Consider the following 17,157-nt stretch of genomic DNA (forward strand, 5'->3'; position numbering starts at 1 on the left):
TAGCAGTGTACCACGCACGTGTCTATAAAACGTGCATACTGCGTAATGAATAATGATATAATAATAATTGTACATTAAGTAGAGATAAGTGTACCAATATTTTGAGCGTTAACCTGTACCATTCCACTCCGTTCAACTTAACTTAAAATATACTTATAAGTTATACCCCATAAACTATACTCGTCCACAATTCGAATGGTATACGTCGAAGTATTATTAAACTTAAAAGGAGTGAACAATTTAAAATAATAATAACGATTAAAAATAGTAAAAAATAAATTTTAATAGAAAAATATTTTTTATGACTTAAAATTAAGTAAATGTAATATAGCGCAAAGTAATGTTAATATAACATTTGAGATAATTAGTGTATTGTGTTAAATCGATCATTTATAGAATTTTAGTTATCAGGTAGTATTTTATTATTATAAATTTAAGGCTCAGGTGTACTTAAAAGGACGATTTACAAACAATTGTTGTCATATTATAGGTATGTAACATAACAGATTTACTGAGAGCAGATCACTTTTAGAGTTTTAGCTACCTTAGTTTAAATATTAGAGCAAATTGACCTATTATGAAACTTGATGGCGAGAATATCAAATTTACCCAAGGTTGGGCAAATTAATGAAAATAAGTAAGGTTAATTAATTAAATTTAATTCCTTTCAATTAAAAGTTAAAGGTCAACAAAAAAAGAATTTAACTAGATAATTTTTAAGTTCAGATGAAAAATAAAATTAACTTTCCTAATTCAGTTTAAAAAGTATATAGATAATTTTTTTCAAGCTACAATATTTTTAAGTCACTAAGTGCCAGTTTTTTTTAATTTACATACACAAATATTTACTAAGACGTTTAGAAGTTAGAATTGTGAAAAAAATCAGATTATTACGATATTTATTATCAGAAAATAAATGATCAAAATCGAAAAAGAGTCAATGAATGAATATTGTCTGTTAGTTCCGCATGATCCGAAAAGAAAATTAACTTAACTGCACGATAATTATAATTAACTGAAAAAAGTTAAATTACGACAATACACATTTTAACTGAATAAGTTAATAAGTTGTAAACAAAAAGAAGCCTTTGTCAGTGCTTGAATGTAGGTTTTTTCGACAAATACACAGATAAAGCCATGAACATTAGGGTATGTGAAGAAAGCATTTCTAAATGTATTTTTATAAATTCCGATCAGGTGATTTACACAATAAATAACATTATCGTCGTACCAATGTGACAACAGAGGCGCCAGTTGAAGAAACTCTATGTAATAATATACCTATATTCTATAAATTGGAAATTAATGCCTTTATTTATGCTTCGTCTACAGTTCGATTATATCCGAAACGACAGTTTAAACTGTTTCCAAATGGAGACGTCTGCGATAATTTTATTGAAAGAACATTATCTGTGTTCCTATGTTGGTTTTTATGATATTTCAATCATTTAGCAAGTTCTGTGTATATAATATAGCGTAAATTAAAAATTCAACCATCGTAAAAAACCTACCTAGGAACACAGATAATATTCTAACCATTGATTTTTATAATAGGTGGATTCACTCTAATTTTTAAACTAATGGAGATAACCCTGATCTGTTCAGCGTAAATTTGCCGTGTTTAATAACCATTTGTAAGACGGAGACAACATATGCGGGTGTCTTTTTAAGGGCCAGCGATATAAGGACAAAAAAAATATTAATTATTATATCGTATACAATGTCCACCCTAATTATCTACCGTAGCATTGCCGTGTAATATGTCTCCTATATATATATATGCATTTAATTAAAAATAATCGCCTCTTGTAATTTATAATATTATTATGGTATTATTTTTTTTTCACGTGGCACAGCACTTCTGTGAAACGATATTAGATGACACATTTCTGACACAAAAACTCGGAAATCGGAATCAGTTTGTAGTCAGTAACCAGTACAAAGGTGTTTTATAATAGATATCGATGTATTCGAGGTCACTTTGATGGCAAGGGATAGGTACGTCGATACCTACTTCAGAAACCGAAAAAGGCCGGACACAATATTTACCATACTATTTTCTTATTTTATTTTTACTACCTGTTTATTGTGGGTACAATTTACAATTCCCAAAAACTAATCTGTTCGAGATACCTAGTCTTGTTAAGATTAAGTATATGTATATTGTATTTGTATATACATACCTATTACCTACAGTCGAGTCTCGATAGCTCGAATTCTTTCGTATCCCTTGAAGTGTTGTCAAGGTGAATAACTCAAAAAATACAGAAATCAAATTAATTTTTATTCCTCTCGAGATTCCAGTTTTTGAGACACAAATGTAAGTATTATATTTTAACCTATATATTACCACTGCAGTTACACCTGCTGGCAAGAATACATGGAATACTTATTGTAAAACGAACAATAATACATCGCACCTTTAGGCGCGTTTCATATTATATTATATTATGTTATTTATTAATATAGCAATGCGAGTGAACATAAAACTACACTTTATGTTTATATATTATATATATATATTCACCCTTATAAGTATGGGACATGGGAACCTATATATCTATTATTCTCAAAAATAAGCCGGTTGGCGCCGACACGCATCGATAACTTCAGTTTACCTACCTGTGTATATTCTATATAGGTATGAATGTACCCTACGCCCTAAATGTATGTTTAACAATAAATAATAATTGTTGTTGGGATTAGGATTTATACACATTCAAAAATGGTAAAATATATTTCTCATAATGTTTCACCAAACGCCAAACACAAAATATATAAAATATTGTATCTGCAATACGGCAAACACACGTCCACAAGCCTATTAAGGCAAAACGTTATCTTTATTTATTTAATGTAACCGTACATTTCAGTTCAGAAAGAAGTATAGTATAATATGTTTATGACATAAAACCATGATAACAAATTATCATTAGATAAATATTTAATTTTTATATTAATTGTTCAAATAAATATACAAGACATTTTAATACGAAACGAGTATAGCTATATGATTTCGACAAAAAAGTGCAAAATAAAAACTGTTATATTCAATATGAATATGTCTATAAATATTATTTTCTTGTCACAAAGTTTGAATATATAATACAAGGTTCCCATTTTCCAAATAATTTGTTATAATATCAATTTTAAAAAATTATTAAATAAGGTAAAATTTGTCTTACAAGAATTTCTTAGTTCACATTTTGACAAAATGTCATCAAAATCATGAAAATTGTTCTAGTTGTATAGCTAAGGATAAAAAATTAAAAACAAGGTTTCTCGTGAATGTAGCGTATACTTAAATTAAAAAATCTTAAAACCTTATATTATCATGTATACTACTACAGTTGTCTTTCTATAGGCATTTTAAGTTCAAATTTGGACGTGATTAGATACAAAGAAATTACGATTTAGTTATTATTTCGTTGTAATATAAAAATATTTTAAATAATAATTTTATCAATATTTTGTTTACTGGTTCAAATAAAAAACATAACATTGGTATAACTAAAATAATTTAGTATAATATATAATACTGATATTTACAAATATCTATGAAACGTGTTTATAAATAATATTTTGTCATTCACAATTTAAGACTTGACTTGCTGAAATCTATGCGTAGGTAGGTATTGAATATAATTAATAAAATGATCTGTTTATTTATCGGGATGTTAGTTGGTATCATTACGACGGTAAGCGTAATGTGTTGGAAAGATCAGATGATATTTTATCATATTGTGGAGATATTAGTTCCGGGGATATCAATCAGTTATGAACAAGAAGAACTTGATAAACAATCCGATACAAAGTGTGACAGCCAATGCTTGGACTTGAACATTCCATCACTGGTATCTAACGAAGTTGCGAACCTAATGGACGAACTCTGTGAAATGAATAAAGCGGTCTGTGAAGGTTTTGAAAGAAGATTTGAGGCTGTGGAGGGTAATATCTAATATTGTTTTATATAATACGATTATAATATCATGTCATGTTGCATTGAAAAATAATGTGTCACCTTTAAACGGTATTATACAGAAAATGTGAATTTAAACAGACGTCTTCTGCAAGCCGTTGCCCGGAGACTGGAAAAGAAAACCGCCTGATTCGAGGCCGAAGATAAATACATACTCTTATGGCTTCGTCCCTAACGCTGATCAAACTATGTAATTGTGAATATTATAAAATGTATGATAAATATTGATGAAATATACGAGTCGATATTGAAATATTTTTGACAGCACAACTTTAAGTATTTATTAGTTAACACCATAAATAATACTCGTGCAATCATGTCACTGATATTTTATTAAAATTGTTGGTTACGTATATACAATAATATACAATGCACAGTTAAAAGCCAAAATATTGAATTATTTACAATTTGTAGGTTGTACGTAATCATCGCCGATAAAGTGCAATATATTAAACCGTAGTCATATTATAATAAAATTAATTTCATTTTTACGTGGATACCTGAGTATAGCTTTATTGAATATTATAATTCATAGACTAATATTATCATTATGACTAAGTTCATTGGATTTAAATTGAATACCTGTCTTAAATCGGAAAGACTTGGACCGCCACTTGTTTATAGACTTGCTGTAGGTATTCCGGGTTCCCCAACAAAAGTTCAAAAGTCCTGGATAATGGATAAAGTAAAAGAAAATTGTTTTAGTGTTTCTTCGTTTACCCAATTAGTTATTAATAGGTACCTACGATTAGTTTAAAATGTATACATTTCAACTGTATAGGTTTCGTTATATTTTATTTTGGGTACCGTAATATCGTTTTTTTTTTTAAATTACATACTCGCCTAATATTTTAAATTTATTTATGTTCGCAATTGAAGCACTGAAAAGGTATTAAAGGTCGAAATGAGATGCAATAGGACAATTATCAATTGAATTTGGACTAGTCACCACCGAGAGGCCATATGCATTGTCCAGAGCAGCATTTAAAATATTAATATTAGCTTTCTTATTGAAAAATAAAAATTACGTTCCTTAGTATTTTTTAACGCTGTTAAATCAAGTACAATCAGTGCTAAATGGTAACAGACAAAATATAATATTCGGATAAATATTGTATAAATAAAATGTCTGACTGTATGATGGCTCTAAATTCTAAATTTATATTTAAGTGAACATTATGCTTTTGACCTGTTATATCATCTATATTAATCATTGTGTCTTTGTACATTCCTCACACAAACACAAAAAAATAGATTAAAAATAGAGACTATAATATGGTACATGACTATTCACTTTCAAATACTCAACAATCATTTGTTTTTTCAGTATAATTTAACTGTCACATTAAAACAAACTAATGGATATGGGACATCACGTTTCTCTGTTCTACGTTAAAATAAATAATTTTAGCTGTTTTTGTATTATAATTGTGAAATGGTTAATTTAAGTATAATTATGTAATTATATATTTATAAACGAGACAGTATTAAATAGTAATGGCTAATACGTATTTAGCTTTTAATTAGAGAATACATGATTACATTCAAATATTAAACATTCGTTTGCCTTATCAATATATTATTACAACTATAATATCAAAACAAATTAAAATTATTAAAATAACAAAAACTAACAGACATCAGGTTTCTTTGTAAGAAATTTAAAGTAATAATTTTTAACTGTTGTATTTATACGTTATTTTAATAGTCCATTTAAGTATAATTAATAATTATATCCAACTATATAAATATAGTCGATAAACTAAATTAAATAATGCTAATGTTAAACTTTTCATCTGTGAATCAAAACAAAAAATCAAGGATATATTAATGCTATTGAAATTTAATTTACTATATTTTCTCTTTTATTTTTTTTAATATTTCTTGTTGGTTTATACGTAGGCCTATACCAAAACGATTAAATCTTCAAATAAAGAAATCTAATTTAAGAGTGGCTAGCCCTGAGACGTATTTTATTTGTGGATAATTTATGTAAATATTTTTAAAGTGGAATGTTTTTTTTATACATTGTTTGAGTATTCGAATATATATTTTAGTCGGTATATGTGAGCATAAAACATTAATTTTAATGGATTGGTGATAGGTGAAAGAGAGGTAGATAACTTGTTAGATATAGTTAGGTATATACAATATATACTAATTATATACAAACAAACACGTACCAAGACACTACGTATGGTGTTTTAGATCATTTTTTCCCAGCAAACCAGACGGTAAAAGTAAACAAACACATTAAAAACCACCGATAATACTATATGTAAAATGAAACAGACCATTTTATGTAATTTATCTAATATAGATATCCATTTCACTCACATGTATAATATCAGTGGATCTATACAAGTGTAACTTGAAATTATAGAAATTAATACAATATAGATCTCCTACATTTTATAGTGTTTACTGTTTATTGTTCCCAGGATTTTTATAAATCACCCAAGGGCACTGTGAACAAAAAAAGGTTGAGAATCACTGGATTATATAATAATATGCTTAAAAACGCACTATAGAGAATTAGGCTCGGTTTTTTTCAGCCACACTTTTTTATTTTATACTGCACAATAATTTTACCCTCTATTTTTATGTCCTTGTCTGTATAATATATCGTCTGTCCTTGTCTTTTATTGTTATGGTTAAAGATTCCTCAGCGTTCTTCTAGATCTACTGTTTACCCTTTTATACTTCTCAATTTCTCATTCCATCACCAACTACATCGTGTGCAATGAACGTTATAAACTGGCGATTAATGTGTTCTAACAAATGCAGATAGCTCTTTTCTACCTAATTTTATATTTTAGACGAATATAACAATTATAAGATTATACAATAAATTTGTTTGTAATTTATTTTAATTTGCTACCATTGAAAGTATACATTTGTGCATTATATATTCGTGTTATTAAAAGTAAGTGTCCATATAACATAAAATAAATAGATTAATTAAGCTGGATGAATATTACATATTATTTCATTATTATATTCATCACACAATACCTACAAAAACCTAATTACAAACAAATATCTGAATATGTTGTTGGAAGAATAATTTGTATTCTAAATTTATAAAGTTAATTGTTTTTACAGGTTTTAGGTGTACATAATATATATGTACTATATATGTATACAATTTTAAAATAATAATATAAAAATATGTATTTATAAATTCTGTACGACAATAAAATAATATAAACGTTAAAATAATGAAGTGTGCAATAATTGATATGTAATATGTGATATTATGGCATTATGCAATCATGCTATAGCGATTACTGATTAGAATATTTTTTGTGTTTTGGTATATACACGACGTGATTGTTACGTTTGTACATAGTTCAATGTAAACAATATTTTACTGAAACTGGAGTGGTATCTTCATCATTATGCCCACCAATCGTCATGATAGCTAATAGATTCCCCAACTAAAACCTAAAACCTTATTATTGTGAGTTTACCGTATTTTCACATAACTTCGTTATTATTATACAATATATAAAATGTAAGTGTAGTTATTTATTAATAATATATGTTACACCTACTCAGTCGATAAATCGTGTTTTTCTATTAATTATTTTTCGAAACATTTTGTTTCGTTACAACACATACACATTTAGGTATAGACACTATTAGGGTGGCGCTCTTAGGTCAGCCCGAGAAGACTGTAAACATTACAACTACCTGTGAACACAATTTTTGTGCAGGGCAAGGCGGGATATGTCCGGACTATTTCTATATATACATCCCAGCTCTCGAGACACTGTGGTCTATGTATACACACCAGCACCTCTAAGGAAAGTAGATCTTGGTTATCGTAGTTGTATAAATTATTGATTTATAATAAACGATTCTGCACGGGGGATCAGCAATGTGTGAAAACGGTTCGGCCCTCTTGTAGTGATGCCAAAAAAAAAAGTGTATACACCAATACACCACACGACACAATAGTGAATCCTCGAGGGATAATCCAATATGTATGTCTGATGTGAGTTGCTGCACGACAATATTTTAGCCGGCAATTGCCGAATTTCGTCCCGGGCTGCTGAAAAAGACCGAGTTCCGTCCCGAGACTTCAGTCCGAAACTATATCCAAATTCCGTCCCGGGTGCGAAGAAACTATGTCCGAATTCCATTGCGGTTATGTTCTTTTCTTAACCCTTTTCTATACGTTTTTTGCATTAATGGGCTGGCTAATAATATTTTTATACCGTTGATGTTTTTTTTATTGCTAAATAAGCTACTAACATCTTATGAACGAGTGTTTTAATATCTTCTAGAAAAAAAAAATTTAAATAATAATTAGACATAAGGATGTTTTGCCGGATTCTAAATTTTTGAACATGCCTGCAAAGCTGCCAGTCGTAAGCCTGGAGAAAATGTGAAGGAAAATGTTGCCGCCACCTATATCATAGTTACTAACAGCCAACAGGTAGTAGGAGTCATGGGGCGGTATTCGGACATGGTTTTTCAGCACCCGGGATGGAATTCGGACTTCAGTTATGAAATAATAGAAGCCCGGACCGAATTAGGTACCAAACTGTTAGCTGTAGGTGAGTTTCGGACATAGTAATTATCATCAACTATGTACCTATGGCCTATGGACCAATGTACCTATGACCAATGTGCGGTAGTTACAAGCGCCTATACATAGAGATAAACGAAATGTTCGATCCTTATGGATAGTTATATCTTAATAAATGAGACCAAGATAAGAGCGATTGTTTTATCGTATTATTTGCTTTATGACTTGCATTAACTACGATAATCGGATAATTTCATATGACAAAATGAAAATTATCAACGCGTAATCAGTTTGAAATCAATCTTTGTTCCTATTAGTTTGTATCAATTTAATATATTATACTTATTTGAATACAATTCGTCGTGGAATTTGTATACAGTTAAAAATCGAAGCCTCTTATTATAGATTTTTTTTAACATTTTATTATTATATTTTATTCTAAAAATGACAAAACAATATTATTTATAAGAACATTTAAAAATATTATCTTATTACTAACAACGAATGCAATGAGGATGACTCTTTGTTTGAAATGATATGATAATATTAACCTATTGTTTAAAAAAAAAAAATATAGTTTTAGTGTATTATATTTGAGTTAGGTTTTGTTATAATTGTATTATATTTTTATGACATTTTATACCATTAAAATATAATTTCTATGACGTAAAATGCAAATATGTAATTATGTCATAATTATTAGAATATATTTTTTGTTTTAGTGTACACATGTGATTTTTACGTTTGTACAAGGTTCCCAAATAATACAACTGAGACTGGAGTCTTATCTTAATTATTATGGACACCAATCGTTGTGATAGCCAAAAACTTGACTACCTAAAACAGCCAAGCCCCAAAACACAATAATTGTAAGTATACGGTATTTTTGGGTTTTTGCTCACGGCTTAATTGTACAATATATAAAATGTAAGTGTATGTTTTGTTACGTCAACTCGTTCGATATATTTTTTTTCGAAACGCTTTGTGTCGGCTGGGGAATTATCCAAGGGTGACTTTTTATTTGAATCAGAGTCCTCAGTCACTCTTGTATTCTTTATTATTTACAATAATGTGTTTGATTTTGTTGTCGAGCAATTTCATTCGAGCCTAACACACGATGCCGAGTTTAATATAGTACCATTCTCATATTATTTTACATTAGCATTTAGCACACGTTGTTGCACAGCTGCTCTGACTATAGTTCAATAAATTTATTGAAAACATAAATCAATAATGACAATCACAGATGATAATATATTGTGTTCGACGTCTGTTTTTCTAACAATGCTACGGGAATGGCTAGTACCTAATTAATAATTAATTACTCTTAGACCTTAGTTACAGCGATTACAAATCCATCCATATTATACAAACTCAATATAATTATAATAATTATATTTATTAAATAAAGTTAATTTCCATATTCCCAATGATTAACAATAATATGATGTGGGGTATATTTTGTTACTAACAGTTTTTATCGAGCAATATGCAGACGTCATCGGTTAGAGAGTTTATTAGATAACATTCATTGAGTTTCGGCACATTAAAATTAATCATCATTCGTTATCGCTGCGGTATCGTTTTTCGTTTTGAAATATACGACCATTAGTCAGACCAAAGAAAAATTTATCGAAAACTCGTGTTTCCGACAAATGTTTCTTGATCTGGCTTATGCACTCGTTTTTTTTTATTTTACGATTATTCGATAAGTACTCATCAATCAGTGTCAAACTCATTAAAAAACGTCGGTTTAAAATTACTTTAAATATCCAATGGTCGTATATTTCAAAATACAAAAAAAAAATTAATGATTGCTATGATTTAACTCGACCAAAATGTCGACTACATTGGATATTTAAACTCGGCACAACAGAGTTTCAATTTAACTCATTCAAACAACCGATTTTTGTTATTTTGCTATATAAAAAAAATTGATCGTAGAAACTTGAAACATTCCACTGATACTATCAAATTGTAATTTTCTACCTACAGGATACTCAATAAAATTTCCAAAATATTTAGACTAATTTTAAGGTGTTTCATTTTCATTTTTAGGTACATATTGTCGGTTTCCATGCCCAGTTCAAAGATCCCACACAAATCTAACAAAATATATAGTAATTTAAAAATATTAAATTTACAGAGTACGATTTTTTTTATGAGCCTTGTAAGTTAAAAAATGTATTGTACTTGTAGTTCAAAATGTATGAAATTTTTAATTTTTATACCTAGGCTTGGAAATTTTTCTAGAAAGAATTAGAAATGTCATATAAGACATAAATAATACGATTTTACTTGAATTTTTATTAATTGTATTTCAAAAATATTATTCGTGGGGATTGACACTTACGTATATTATATTATTATTTCCTACACAAAAATTCATAGTGACATTTTCAAAATGTTTCGATTTATGCAACGATATAAATATTATTATATAAATTTTGAACGTGTTATTCAAAAATAATTTGTAAAAAATACGTGCGCCGTGGGCCGTGGCCGTCCCAATGAAATATAATACTTCATTAGACTATACGTCCGCTGAAAAAAATAATTTAAATATTAGTGGACCTCCGTCCCCTCTTCGCTCCCCCCTCCCCACATTCGAGTTCTGAGTATATCGGATTCAATTTGTGGACTCGTCTACATTAGTTTACAATACTCGAGTGATGTATTTGTTTTCGATATTTATTATTTAAATTACCGAGGACTAGTTTTTTTTTATCTATTAACATGTGACAGCTGAACAGTATGTATGTATATATTATGATAAACAACAATTCGATAAGCCCCTAAACTCGACGATGTTTGTATTACGATAAGCATAGTAATATATTATTATGAATGCAGTCGGGAGAAATATTCAAATTCACATTTCCCGGAAGTGAAAGTGATTAACCGAGGCCCAAGGTTATATTTTATAAAATATGAACTGATGCAATCCTAGCGCACTATACTATATATTATACGAGTATTATTTTATATTTTACAGCTGTGGTCCTCAAACCATTCCGCGTACCACTCCTCGTGTGTTCATGTCTGGATCGTACCTCAACGTACCACTTATGATTACCAAAAACAGAACTATTCAAAATTCTAATACGTTTATTACAATAATCTATGCATTGTATGCATTTAGTTATTATCTATGAAATGTAAATTAAAAAATAATAACAATAAAAAAACAATTGAAAAATCGAATGATATTTCAAATTATCAACAAAGAAAAAACAATAAACTAACACGAAGTATAAACATTTCAGTGCACATTTAAAATGGAGTTGTTAAAGTGGTTTTGTTGGGATATGCCTATTAAATCATATTGAAATATTAAATTTGTACACACTAAAATAATTATAACCCATCTAATATACGTTCATGAAAAATAATTCGTTTTGGTGTACCCAATAGCCAATGCCCGAAATCCGATTAATAACGAAGGATTATAAGGCCGATGTAATGCTGACACTGCGAATATATTTACACGTTTAATTTACGACGTCTTGGCTGTTAGGACACGAATATGGTTGTTACTTTGTTAATTAATGAGACAGTTGACACGTTGTTAATTTAATTTATTTTAAGTTAAACTTACAAAGTACAAACCTATAATATTGTATTTAAATGTTTAAATTAATTTTAAAACAGAATAACATGCCTGAGACCATATAATATAATTGCGTATCTCTACAGGAAATGGACCTTATGTGAAGAAAATTATGTATTCTCCGATGTGACTACGACAAAGTCCACTACTTTTAAAATCTCTAAAAATAAGATACTAAAGACAAAGGTCTGCCTGAATTTGATTCTATAGTAGTCATATTCGTTTCCATAAAAAAATATTCATGTTTCTATCAACTATTGTTTCCGCTAAAGCTAAACAAAGTTTGTATTAAACACTAAAATGCTGTTTTTTATTTTGGACTTTGATTATTTCTATATTTCTTATATCGAACATCATTGCCTCTTCGTAATGGTTTGCCATACTTAAAATTAGATAGGTATATAATTTTTACAATAATATTTTTTTCTATTCTATAGAAAACAGACTCCAAGTATTGTTTATCATACACTTGACACGATACTGTACACGGCTACCCACTGAATTCTTAAAATACCATAAGTTTAAGCCATAGTCGTGATTTACACTAGTTATAAATATTAAGTTGATAACGGATCATTCGACTACATTTTGTCAGATGCGATATATGCACTAGACAAAATGTCGAACGTTTTTTTGTTCAAAAAAAGTAATAATAATAATCTTACTCGTGTCTACATTATTGCGAAAATTCTATCATAGGCCAACTCAGGGGATCCTAAACTTTTTTCCGGGAGTGCCGTTTTTTTAAATCAAATTCAGCCACGGTGCCCCTTGCTGTGAATACCGTGAGAAACATAATTATTGAATTTACACTAATTATTCTCATTGATAGTCAATTTTTATAATTTTATTGAACACAATACAATGTAATATATAGGTTCTAAATATTTTTATTCAGAATGATAAAAAAATATTTTTAAAAGAAAAAAAATATTTTAAACATGAATATTATAACTAATGAGATGTAAATGGCTGCCAATGTATGCAAAGTCGTCAGGTTGCATTATTGACAACTGGAGTGTAAGTCGCAGGGACCTGCGTATTGTGACTGTGGTAGTGTTTGGTTTAAATTGCCGTGTAAGCCGAAAATTTCGACTTATAAATCGAGTGGTGGTTGAACCGTTGTCCACAGTTTGGGAATCGCTGCCTTAGACGATCGAAGGTCGATATTGGTCGAGTTCTGTTATGTATCGAATGCCGTGACAAAATTCAAGAACGGGTCCCGTCTAGGTCTTAAATGTAACTCGTGATGTCTTCAACTGTATACCTAATGTAGAATTCACCCAACAGTTCATATTATTATAAATTATAATAATATATTCATTATTCCTATCTGACACTATTACACTACGTAACTTACAAACGTACATAATTAACGGTTACTTCAATAACGAGTTTAATGTATTATTTACTACTGCAACAACCATAATATACATATATACGTAGTATATGCTACGACGTAGGCCTATAATATTCTGACTCCAGTATTTTGTAATTTGTAGTCATATATTTTACCGTCGCGACATCAAGATAGTTTCGATACTATCTAGTAAAAAATAATGGAATTCCATAGTATAGGCATTAAAAAGTTACCTATACATAAATTAGTCGTCAAAATGTAGTCACACGAGTATTTTTGGTAATTTATTCTTGTTTAAACTTTTTGTTTTTTATGGTTTCGTGTAAAATGTTCACACAACCACCTCATTTCAAATGATTCTTTATGATTTAGACTTGTGGAATAGGTAATTGCGTAATATAAATACTATAGCTATTATACCTACTTATCCATTATTCAATTATATACTAAGTGGCCTTCAAAATGCACGGTAACTGTAATACAACTGTTATGTTCGTAGCTCATCATCATTTTTTTTTATAAACCCATATAGCGATGGTAATTTATATAGTAAGCTGCAGGACGTCTATTCGATGGTACGACAAAAAAAGGTTATAGTAAGGTACTAAAAACTAAAATAAAAGTCACCCAAGTTAATCGGTTTTTTTTTAGATTCTGAGTGAATCGATGTATGATTTTACAATGTCGTGTCCTTTTTGTATGTCTATAAAAACACTTTATATTGTAAAATAAGTGCTTTGATTTTCTCCTCAAGCAGTTTATCGTCTTTTCTGGTAGGAAAGGTTAGGGTATATCTAGTTGAACACTTGTATGTATATTATTTTATTTTAAGTACACAATAATACTTTCAAAACATTTAGATTACTAGTATGCTATTGAGTCTTTTTAGTTTTTATAGTCTATACTTTATTACTAATAGTAAAATAAACTACTATAATAATTATTAGCAATATATTTTATATCAATAATAATACAGACTGACAGACCAGTCTGCAATAATGTATCATTAAATTCATATTACAGTGACCCACTCAATGACAAGTAAACTCGACTCCGACTGAATAGCATAATTAGAATGATTTTTCAGAATTGATAATTGTTATACTCTATATAGGTATAGATACTTTTATTTTAATGAAACGATTAGAATAATTAAAAAATTATATTAGATGCCAATTAAATCATATTTTGTTTGTCGTTGCTATGACTTTTTGAACTTTATATTAATTTCATAGTGTTTTTTAACAAATTTAATTTTGTTTTAATTACAGCACCATACAAATATACAATACACAGTCTTGAAACATTTAGGACATTTAAATTGCATTATAAATTAAATATCATGTAACAATTAGGTATTAGAAAAGTGCTTTGATTAAATGTAAACCGTTATCAAAATATTTTTTGACCATCGTAATAATCATACCTATAATTCATTATCACACTGTTGAGCTTTGGGAGTTAGGTACTATAATAGTTACGTACTTAGGAAAATAACTTACAATTTGATACACAACAATAAAATGTACTTGCTTGTACGAGTGTCCTTAAATATAGGTTACCAACTGTGGTAAATTCTTATACCAACAATAAATATATACCACATTTTGAGATGTACGTTTAGGCACACGGACAGCGCTGTTCACGCACTAACGAATAAAAAAAGTGGTTGCACGACATAATGAACATAGTATTCGGAAAAAAGCCCCAGAAAAAATTATCTTTAATTAGATAAATTTAATTAGAATCTTTATGCACATAATATTATAAACCATACCAGATACTTAAATACATATTGTGTCCTAAAATTCTCGTATCACCTTTGTTATATCCATAGCAAATCATATAGTTTTGTCTTCAGTATCTAATTTGTAACCCAATTCTAATTATACTTTTTGAACAATTTGCAGAGTGGATTATTCCCAATAAAACTACAGTAGGTAAATGACATTTAACTTTATCTTGAAAATAATCAAGTTATTACGAGTATATTACGATTACATAAATATATTATATAAACTTGAACTGTTATTAGATGTGTTACTAGATTAGGTGTTACTAGATGTTTCTAAATCAAAAAACTGTTGTATTATAATCACCAGCATTTAAAGTGTTTTGAGTTTTAGTTGAGTTTTGTAACCCCCCAAAATAACTACAGTAACTACAAAATAATTTGCAAATTTTTCGTGATTTTGTAAAATTTTAAATTCAAACTTTTATGAAAAAAATTGTTCCATATATTTTCAATATTTTTAAATTGGTAAAAGAATAACCATTGCAACCACTATAGATTTTTGGCCATCAAAAAGTTTTTTATCGATATTTTAAAAAAAAAAATATCAAAAATGACAAATGTCTATAGTTATAAATAGGTAGCTCAAAAAAGCTTAAATATTTTTACGATTAAAATGATGATAAAGGTATATTATTAATAAAAACATTTTTTAGAAATTCGAAGTACATTAGTAAGACAGTTTGGTTTTTGAATTACGACAAAATAAGAAAATCGTTTGATGAGAAATATCTATTTTATTCACCTACTCGTATTTCGTCAAAATTTAAACATCAAACACAAAAAATATCTGTGAAATTACAAGGTCAATTCGATTTCTAAGCTGTAACAAACCTACGAAGAATCTTGTAGTTCATTAAAAATATTGTAAATGTTTATTAAAAAAAATGGGAATTTTTAACAACAAAATAATCTGTACATTTTTGAGATTTTGATGAATTTCGTCTAAGTTTTAACTGCAAGCGGTAATAAGAAAATATTTTGACTAATTATTTTCGATATTGTTTGATTAGTACAAACTATTATATAAAATTGTTGTCAACAATTTTTGACGTAGCAAAACCTTTCTATAATTTAATTCTTATTTTAAATAATTCATAATTTGTGAGACGAATATGTACAAAGACTGCACAAATCAGGTAATGATTTAAAAAATAGATTTCAATAACGCATTGTTGAAAGTTGAGCACCCGTCTTTTTATTCAATTCACTGATGAAAAGTCCATAGTATTAGTAGAATTCTAAACAACTATAATACTTTATCGTTTATAAATAATTATGTAATGATACTTAAATATGCCATTAAAAAATTGTAAAACAACAGATTTGAATGTTATTTTAGTTTATTTTAATATGGTAATTAAAATATATCGATAAAATAAACGAATGTTGAATATTTGAATGTGAATCATGTATTCCTCTTATAATTTTTATTTTGTATTCTAATATTTTATAATTTCAGTGATGAATATACAAAATGCTGTACAAAGTATTATCTGTACATAGGTAGGTCAAAAGTAAAATGCTATACATTTATAAATTGAATTTAATACAATATTTATCCGAGTATTATACAAATTATAATTAGTATATTTATTGCATTTATTTGCTTTAACTGGGTTAAATAAATTCGGGAGCGTAATTTTAGTTTTTCAATAAGAAGAAGAAATTAGGTAACCTTTCTGCTGCACATACCTGCGGTTGATGTTGAGTGTACTTCGTCATTAAGTTAGACATTGTATGTATGTATAACGTCTATGTGTTAAATTTGAATTCAATGAAAATTATTACATTTAAAAGATGATTCTGAGCCAAGGCTATCTATCAGGTTACCGATATATTATGCTAAATATACTTGATTATAAGAAAAAATAAATAA

This window comes from Myzus persicae, unplaced genomic scaffold (assembly GCF_001856785.1).
Source record: "Myzus persicae strain clone G006 unplaced genomic scaffold, MPER_G0061.0, whole genome shotgun sequence".
Classification (NCBI taxonomy): domain Eukaryota; kingdom Metazoa; phylum Arthropoda; class Insecta; order Hemiptera; family Aphididae; genus Myzus; species Myzus persicae.